General features: G+C 35.5%; 1 pseudogene; it reads left to right on the top strand.

Annotated features, from left to right (window-relative positions):
* Positions 1-4,576: 4,576 nt before the first annotated feature.
* LOC137226827 (small ribosomal subunit protein mS31 pseudogene) lies at positions 4,577-6,062 on the top strand (annotated as a pseudogene).
* Positions 6,063-7,566: the final 1,504 nt, after the last annotated feature.

Raw genomic sequence — 7,566 nt, 5'->3', positions numbered from 1 at the left:
TGCTACTACTGTACACTTAATAGACTACAGAATAATGTAAACACAAGACACAGGTTTTATACCCACTGGGAAGACAAAAAATTTGTATGACTTGCTTTATCGTGATATTTGCTTTATTGTGGTGGCTTGGAACCAAACTCACAATGCCTCTGAGGTATGCCTGTAAGACTTTTTTAACCTAGTTTTTGAGACAAATTATGCACACTCTTATTTTTAGTAAGTATTATATAATCTAATGTTTTGTCTGTTCTTAGATATTATTAAAATTATATGGATGTCTATACACCCATGTTCATAGCAGCGTTATTCACAATAGCTAAAATGTGGAAACAACCCAAGTATCCATTGACGGATGAATGGATAAGGCAAGCGTGGTATATACATATAATGGAATATTATCCAGACTTAAAAAGTAAGAAAATTCTGACATATGCTATGACATGGATGAACCTTGAGGTCATTATGCTTAACGATATGTCAGTCATATAAAAGACACATACAGTATGACTCTACTTATATAAGGTATTTAGAGTAGTCAAAATCATAGAGACGAAATGTAATGATGGTTGCCAGAGGCTGGGGTACAATGAGCAAATGGGGAGTTCTTGTTTACCTTGTATAGAATTTTAGTTATAGAAGATGAAAAGTTGTGGAGATGGATGGTGGTGATGGTAGGACATCATCATGAATGTATTTTAATGCTACTGAACTGTACACTTAAAAATGGTTACAGTGGTAAATTTTATGTTATGTGTATTTTACTAGGATAAAAATGTTGGGAAAAAACAGAAACAAACAAGCAAACATAAGGATATTTTATCTGTATGTAATTCCATTTAGTAGGTCCTTCAAAAGATGTCTTTCATGCTAGATGAACATCTACATGTTAAATTCTCCTCTATGGAACAATTTAGCCAATACACCAAACTGAAACACACTGCAGGACCCTCATCTACCTGTCTATTTTACACGGCATTGGGACTACTTTATTTTTCTTATTCATGGTACAGCCACTAACCTTCTAGAATTATTTGCATAAGTAACACTCCTTCCCCCCACCACAGAATTTATTATTCTCTATTACTCTGAGAGAAATAAGGACATGGACATCTTTGCAGTTTATAAAAAACATATACTTAATAGAAAAAACAGTTAATGTGTATACAATAATACTCTCCTACTTTTGTATTGCAATTAATACACTTTATGTTAATTTCTCACTTTCTTTTTTAAATTAATTAATTAATTAATTAACTTATTTATTTATGGCTGTGTTGGGTCTTCATTGCTTGAGTGGGCTTTTTTTTTTTAGTTGCGGCGAGCAGGAGCTACTCTTTGGTGCAGTGCACGGGCTTCTCATTGCGATGGCTTCTCTTGTTGCAGAACACGGATTCTTAGGAGTGTGGGCTCCGTAGTTGTGGCTCACAGGCTCTAGAGTGCAGGCTCAGTAGTTGTGGCTCATGGGCTTAGTTTCTCCACGGCATGTGAGATCTTCTCTGAGCAGGGCTCGAACCCATGTCCCCTGCATTGGTATAGATGGATTCTCAACCACTGTGCCACCAGGGAAGTCCTCTCAGTTTCATGTTACTATGAAATCATGGCCTTTGAAGAACTGAATTTGTTTCCATTAATTCTGAGAGTTTTTTCCTGTCATCATTAATTTAAAATTGTCACAGTCAGCCATTATAAGCCCCTTTAATATGGTTCCTTTTGTCTTTTTAATATTAGCCATCTCCCACCAGGCAGCCTTGAAAGAATCCTTCCTTCTGGCAATAATAGTATATTCAAAGTCCAAATTAAATTTTTCCTGCCCCAAAACATGGAATCAATCATATTCCAAAGGGCGTAGCTATTTTTTATGAGAGAACACATCAAAAACCAAAATAATCGGGAAACGTGTACTGGTGTTAAGGAAGTTTGCTGCATTTTTATTGGACTTCTTTCACTGAGAACATGAGAAAAGATAATCTTTTTATTTATTTTCATTGTTATTTCCAATTTAACATATTGCATATCTAAGTTGTTGTCAGATGGAATTTTATTAATCACTAATATTTTCCATGACACTGATTTTGAGACTGAGATTCTTCTTTATCTGGCTTTGTCTTGCTTACTGGGTAAAATATACTCCAAAGCCAAGAATCATTAATCATAACCAAAAGAAAGCTAAACAATTGCTTACAGAACCTTGCCTCTGTGAAGGAGACAGGGGCAACGTTAGGGTAATATAACTGAATTAGAGTGACATGAACCCAATAGTAGTGACAGCATTGAATAAGGGATGGGGCTCCAGCTCCAAAGATAGAGAGAGAGATAGATAGATAGATAGATAGATAGATGAGAGATCACACATTATTTGCTCAGTTCTTAGCATAATTAGATGTGATTAACATTCAAATTAGTAGACTAAGTAAAACAAATTGCTCTCCTCCATGTAGGTGGGCCTCATCCAAACCATTGAAAGCCTGACTAGGATAAAAAGGCTGAGTAAGAAAGAATTTGCTTTCTCTGGCTGACTGATTCCAAGATAATGTCTTCAAACTCAGACTAGAACCTATACCATCAGCTCTTCTGGGTCTCCAGCTTGCCAACTGCAGATCTTGGGACATCTCAGCCTCCATAATCACATGATCCAATTCTTTATAATATGTATCAAAATAAATGATAAATATATAATAAATAAATAAATTGATATATATCCTACAATAAGAACATATATAGTAAGATAATATAATACTTATACAATAATAATATATATCCCATTGGTACTGGTTCTCTATAAAACACTGACTAATATAATTACAATACTTATTATGTAAAATTGAAAAATTAGGAAAAAATGACTATTTACTTAATAATATGAAATAAATACCAGAAGGAAAATCTTAGTTCAAAGACAGAGAAGGAAAAATAGGAATAGGAAATGAAAGAGTCAGGGTACTACATTTTTCAATACAAATCTTGATAAATTATTTGGTATTTTATACTGTTTACAAATCTTTCTATAAAAATGAAACAAATAAAACTACTACTGACCCAAGATAAAAGATATTATAAAAATTGAGGTAAACCATACTTTAAGACGTATGACCTTAGGAAAAGAGAGGGGAATATGGAATATTATTTTAGAACTCACAATAAAAGATGTTTTCTTTGAAATAAGAGAATAAAACCACATTTAAAACAATAAGCTAAAATGAAAAGCACTGACAACAACAACAATAAAACAAACAAACAAAACACATTTTTGCTTGGTCTTCATGTTCAATAGTCTGAATTAATTGGCAATTAACATGGTTTTAAAGTTCATTGACTTTAATTTGAAGCCAGTTTTTGGAAACACTGCAGTAGATAAGTTTAGCACAAGCAGAAATTTCATTACACATGAAAGATGCTCAACATCACTAAGTATCAGAGAAATGCAAATCAAAACTACAATGAGGTATCACCTCATACCAGTCAGAATGGCCATGATCAAAAAGTCTACAAACAATAAAGGCTGCAGAGGGTGTGGAGAAAAGGGGACCCTCCTACACTGCTGGTGGGAATGTAAATTGATACTATGGAGAACAGTATGGAGGTTCCTTAAAAAACTAAAAATAAAACTACCATATGACCCAGCAATCCCACTACTGGGCATATACCCAGAGAAAACCATAATTCGAAAAGATACATGCACTCCAGTGTTCACTGCAGCACTATTTACAATAGCTAGGTCATGGAAGCAACCTAAATGTCCATCGACAGGAATGGATAAAGAAGATGTGGTACCTATACACAATGAGATATTACTCAGCCATAAAAAGGAATGAAATTGGGTCATTTGTAGAGACATTGATGGACCTAGAGACTGTCATACAGAGTGAGGTAAGTCAGAAAGAGAAAAACAAATAACATATATTAAGGTATATATGTGGAATCTGAAAAAATGGTATAGATGATCTTATTTGCAAAGCAGAAATAGAGACACAGACGTAGAGAACAAATGTATGTATACAAAGGGGGAAAGTGGTGGGATGGGATGGATTGGGAGATATTGGCATTGACATATATACACTATTGATACTACGTATAAAATAGATAACTGATGAGAACCTACTGTGTAGCACAGGGAACTCTACTCAATGCTCTATGGTGACCTAAATGAGAAAGAAATGCAAAAAAGAGTGGATATATGTATACGTATAGTTGATTCACTTTGCCGTACACTATGAACTAACACAATATTGTAAAGCAACTATACTCCAATATAAACTGTATTTCTATGAAAACAACAATTAAAAATTGAAATTAGAAAAAATGAAAAGATTTACCTATTATTCCATGTGCTTTCTGTATAAAAATCACCAGTTGGTTAGGCACTTGTGTGCAGAAAACAATTCTGATTAACTTAGAAAAGGAGGGCAAAGTTACTGGAAGAATTTGGTATGGCACAAATAAAGGAAAGCAGTGTAATCAGGTAATACAGAGGACAGGACACAAGGCGTCTTCTGGGACAAAGGCAGCCAAACTGATCGGACTTTTCAGGCCACTATTATTGGGATAAATGAGCTCCAAACATTTTGTTATTCTCACCATGCTGCTCAAGATTCAAATTCCCAACAGGAAGCGTCTGATTGGCCTAGTGAGTCACATTCCTCTTAATTAGACAAGGGTAGAATCAAGAGAGCATGAGAAACAAAGGGTAGTTTTCCAAAGGAAACTCACCATTTCATTGCCAATGAAGAGGAGATAGATGACAAACAGTCAAAAGCAGTAGATATCAAATCAAAATTCCATTTCCTTACATTCATCCCCATATTACTATGAGCAATACTGCTTTAAAAATATCCAATATGTAGAGGACGCGTTGTCGCCCCTGTGTGCCCAATTCTGTTTCTCCGCTCCTCCCTCTTCGCCCCCTTTCCCGCCTCCCTTTGTGCTCCGGAGGCCCAGAGGTATCGGCGGCCGCCATCGTGCTACTCGCGTCTCTGCATGAACACGGTCAGGACAAAAAATAATATCCAAAGATATTTTGGCACTAACAGCGTGATCTATAGCAAGAAAGATGAGCAGTCTGTTCCAACTTGTGAGATTTCCAAGGAGACAGAGAGCCAACACAGTGTAAAGGAGAATACGTAAAAAGACGTAAAAGATTCTTAAGGGAGTGAAAGTTGAATTAAGCACAGTAAATGTACAAACAACAAAGCCACCCAACAGAAGCCAACTTAAAAGTTTGGAGGCTTCAATTGGCAGACTTCAGAAAGCTCCAGAAGATGACCCCCAAAGAGAAGTGAGTCCCTGAGTTGTGACTGCTGCGTCCGCGGTTGCAGACTCTCTCCCTTTTGTTAAGCAGATGAACAAGTCAGAGCTGCTCAAGCAGCTCCAGCAGCACGAGGAAGACTCGAGGGCACAGAAGGATGGAGAGAGACCTAAAATTAGTTTCACTAACATCATATCAGATATGAAAGTTGCCAGATCTGCCACAGTGAGAGTTAGCACAAGACCAGTGCATCAGATTCAGTTTGATGAAGGGACTGATGATTTTGTTGGCCAAGAGAAGGCTGCTGATTTGAGAAGAAGTTTTAGGAAAAATATATTCAAGGGGAAGAGGCTTAATAATTTTGAGCTTAAGGCAGTTACTGAAGAGGCACCTGAAACAGAGGCAGCACCTTCTCTTTGGGATGTAGAGTTTTCTAAGCAGTTAGCGGCAGTCAAAGTACAACACTTTCAGAATGGTTTTGAAGAGATGATCCAGTTGACAAAAGAGGGGAAATTGTGGGAGTTCCCAGCTAACAACGAAGCAGGTTTTGATGATGATGGTTCAGAATTTCATGAACATATATTTCTGGATAAATACCTGGAGGATTTTCCAAAACAAGGACCAATTCGCCACTTCATGGAGTTGATGACCTGTGGCCTTTCCAAAAACCCATATCTGAGTGTTAAGCAGAAGGTTGAACATATAGAGTGGTTTAGAAATTATTTTAATGAAAAACAGGACATTCTAAAAGAAAGCGGCATACAGTTCAATTGAAGACCATGGAAATTTTTATTTCAAGCTGTTGGAGATTCATATTATAATTTAAAAATTTTACTAGAAAAAAAAATCCAATATTTAAAAGTTCAAGCTTAAATATCATCAGACAACAACTACATCCATTAACAAACTATTGCACAATTCCTTTAATGAAAAATCCACTGAACTGCATTACAAATATAATTCTATTAATAAATATAACTTCACAAACATGCTCTAGTTGTTCATCAGTTCTGTGGAAAAGAATGTATAACTCTACTGTGCTTGGAACCTTCAGCATCTCTTTTATTTTCAATAGTATTATGTTACCTTTTAAAATACAATTCAGTGGAAATTTAAGTTGCCCATCAGACTCTGCTCTTCTAGAAGAGTTGATAAAGCATAAAAGAAACTTACGCTTGCTAAGGAGAGGTCTAGAGCTCTCTTCTCCCTAGTGCTTACTACTGGTGATAGAAGTTCTTTTGGAAACATGTTATTTCAAAGTCGTGTAGCTTGTTTCCTCTACACTTCCTTCAAAATACTTTTCTAGCTTTTTTGAGTACACTTTTTAATTTTTTTTCTTTCTTTTTTTTTTTTTTACTTATAAGACACCTGAGAATATTTTGAAATAATTGGATACAAAAGTTGACTGTATGGGGACTTCCCTGGTGGTCCAGTGGTTAAGACTCCATGTTTCCACTGCAGGAGCTGCAGGTTCTATCCCTGGTCTGGGAACTAAGATCCACATGCCCTGTGGTGTGGCCAAAGGAAATAAAAGTTGACTGTATGAACATATCTATTCCCAGAGCAGCTTCTACAGTTTTCTATCTATAAATGCTATGGTTTTTCATTAGACGATTGTAGGATTTAAGTACATTTACAAGCAATATTTAATATAAAATATATTAGAAGGTTTAGAGTGCTATTTATTAAGAGAAAAGTAGATTATAGTTGTCTCCCAGAAAGACAAAGAGCTTGAATTAATCTTTGAAAAAAACATAGGTCTCACATCAAATGAGAAGTTTTCTTTTAGTAAATAAGGTTAAAATGCCTTTTCTAACAGCACAATGTTCATGTGATAGATGAATGTATCATTTACTAAAAAAAGACATTAAAAAAGGGCTTATCCCAAAAGATTTATTTCTTTGATCTGGCTAATCAAATGGAGAAAACAAGGAGTTTGTATATGTAGACCACAGCCAAGAAACTTCTCAAAGGGCTGACTCAAACATCTAGTTTGACCATCATCATAAACCTTCAAACTAGAGATATAATAACATTTGATAAATGAGGAATGAAGGCTAAGAGGACCTCTACTTTTATACTAGTTAGTTTGGAATTATCTACCTACTGAGGATGATCAGAAATGCTTGATAAAAAGTAAAAAACATCCTGAGAGCTTACAAGATTGTGAAACATTCTTAGAATAAGATCCAAGAGAAAATGGAAATTCAGAGAAATAAAACTGAGAAACATTTTTTCTAGGGGATTTTTTAACTGAGTAAAGGAAAGTAAATGCCTGAGACGGGTATCAAAGGTATCAACAGCCTTGTAGGGCTTGGATGAAA

This window comes from Pseudorca crassidens, chromosome 6 (assembly GCF_039906515.1).
Source record: "Pseudorca crassidens isolate mPseCra1 chromosome 6, mPseCra1.hap1, whole genome shotgun sequence".
Taxonomy (NCBI): domain Eukaryota; kingdom Metazoa; phylum Chordata; class Mammalia; order Artiodactyla; family Delphinidae; genus Pseudorca; species Pseudorca crassidens.
The sequence above is the reverse complement of the archived record's forward strand: the minus strand, read 5'-3'. Positions and strand labels throughout refer to the sequence as shown.